The sequence below is a fragment of the Cavia porcellus genome, unplaced genomic scaffold (genome assembly GCF_034190915.1).
Source record: "Cavia porcellus strain 051 isolate PalLab524CR breed Dunkin Hartley unplaced genomic scaffold, mCavPor4.1 scaffold_1, whole genome shotgun sequence".
NCBI lineage: Eukaryota > Metazoa > Chordata > Mammalia > Rodentia > Caviidae > Cavia > Cavia porcellus.
This window is the reverse complement of record NW_026947484.1, coordinates 184,612,344-184,614,766: the sequence shown is the minus strand read 5'-3', so window position 1 is coordinate 184,614,766 and position 2,423 is coordinate 184,612,344. Positions and strand designations below refer to the sequence as shown.

The window sequence follows — 2,423 nt, the reverse complement described above, 5'->3', positions numbered from 1 at the left end:
GCGATACATTTACAGTACAAGACCAAGCATACACAAGCATGGTTAAATATTTAATATCTCCCATTACTGTATTTCTTAGTATTATAGGCATTGCTACTTCTGCAGTCAGCTTTAATATTTAACCTATTTATACTTTATACACTATGTATACTTCAACTTTACATTTGTAAATTCTTTCCATTGGAAAAAATCTGACTCTTTTTTAGATTCTCAGATAAAATTCTTCTGAAAGAACTCTCACAGCCTGGCTTGATCCCGAGGAATACATAGGAGTAACCAACCATACATAAGGTGAAAGATACATTCTGAGTAGGCCTTTCTGGGTTCAATGTCCGTCTCTGGGATAATTACTAGAAATAAAAGGCAGGAGCTATGAGTTAGATATTACATTCTTCAAAAGAGTATTTTAGAGAAGTAGAATTAGTTCACGGCAGGGCAGGCTCTCATGTGGAGGCCGGGTTGCTCTTCCTGCAGAAATGATCACCAAGGCCCAGAAAGAAGACCTGGGCCTTGTGCTCCCAGAGAAAAACAAAAAGAAAAAGGTAGTAAAATAACCAGAGCCAATATTTAATTACAAATGATGGGAATTTATTTTGCATGTCTTCTGTTGTGAGGGCCACATTCGGAGGAGGAGGAGGAGGAGGAGGAGGAAGAGGAGGAGGAGGAGGAGGAGGAGGAGGAGGAGGAGGAGGAAGAAGAAGAAGACTATCAGGAGAAAGACTCCCTACTAAGCCATCCCCAGCTCTCTAGGTCCATGAAGACCAGCCCTAGGAAAGAAAAGAAGTAGCCCACCAGAGTCAAGGTTCTAGAGTACACCCGGATAGGAGAACACCTCACAGTACCAGTGAAGAAGAAAATAAATCTAAGGAAAAGGTAGAACAACCAGTTGCTGAGCGGGTTCAGAAAAGGAAGAAAATGAAGAAGAAACAGCGTGGTAGCAGCAGACCTTTGGAAGGAGGAGCCAGACACAGACCTGGAGGTGGTGATGGAAAAGAAAGCAACGTGGACAAGGCACACATAGACCAGGTGAGGAGAAAGTCCTTGCAAGAGGAGATTGTTCTGGAATCAAGCTAGACAGAAGCATCTGAACTCAGGAACTGGGTAAGAACCGCAGTCTGGCCATACTGCAGGTTTTGAAAACAAGGAACAGAAACTGAAATTTCTCAAATGTATGGGTGGCCTTAAGAATCTGTCCCGTTCGTTCATCTGCTCCCCTGGAGCAGATGTACAAGACCCAACATTGCCCTCAGCAAGGCAGCAGCCCACACAATGCAGCAGAAGTTGCAGCAGGACTAAGACCAGCCATGAATGGAAGTACAATCAGGGTGCTAAACTCGGCTTCTCTGCCAGCCCCAAAGGAGTCTTCTGCACCAAAAAGATGCATCCAGGACTGTCAGGCTGGACAATGAAACGCTAATGTCTTTCATCCAACCAGCTCATATGGTTCAGTTTCACAGCTGAAAGTCACCTAGCAGCTGTTCAATATGGGATGCCTGCGGAGACCAAGGACAAAATGGGCAGCTAGTGTGTCCTAGGGACTAAGACCCACTTTCTCTGTTAAATATCCCATCCCTGTTGGCGGCATGGGCACATGAATAATGGCAGCTGGTAACTGACATTTGCTGAGAGTATATCATTGCCCAAGTACACACTATTTACGCATTAATGTATTTAGTCATCATTATGAAGATGGGTGCTATTAATGAGGCAGCTGAGGTTCAAATAATAAAATTGCCCAGCGCTAATCAAAAAAAAAAAATTTTGTTGAGTCATAAGTAATATTAAATTTTCTGCTCATAAAAATTAAATTATGACAAAATTTAAAATTGACATAGAATATAAAATAAAGGACATTTATAATGAATTTATAGATTTGTTAACTAAAATGATTTCATATTTTTAACAAGGAAAGGAAAAATGTTTAAAATATTAAGCAAATAATTGTCTATTATTTCATACTAGTATAATTAGCACAGTATTTCCCAAAGAAATTATAGTATGCAGTATTCATGGATGCCATATTTTCATTTATCAGAAATAATTAAGATTGACATATTTGTTAGGTATTCTGTATGACTACAAGGCCCAACATGGCCCTCAGCAAGGTGGCAGCCCACACCTTGCAGCAGAAGGTGCAGCAGGACTACGACCAGCCATGAGCTGGAAGTACAACCAGCGGGCTGGAGTCGGCCTCTCCGCCACCCTCAAAGGAGTCTAGATTGTGTTGAATTAAATGCTATACATAAATCATTACTTCTTTAGCTGAGTTTTTATGACAAGAAAGTATTACTGGATGATAGAGACATATAGATATCAAACAGAAAGACACATAATTTTTCATGGATTATTCTACTTCTCTTAAAATTATAAGAACATCTATAGCTTTTAAATTTTTGCGTAGTTTTAAATATCAATATTTCTCT

At 40.1% G+C, this 2,423-nt stretch overlaps 1 pseudogene; it reads left to right on the top strand.

The window, feature by feature from the left end:
• The first annotated feature begins 476 nt into the window (after positions 1-476).
• LOC134477307 (lysine-rich nucleolar protein 1-like) lies at positions 477-2,218 on the top strand (annotated as a pseudogene).
• The last annotated feature ends 205 nt before the right edge of the window (positions 2,219-2,423 follow it).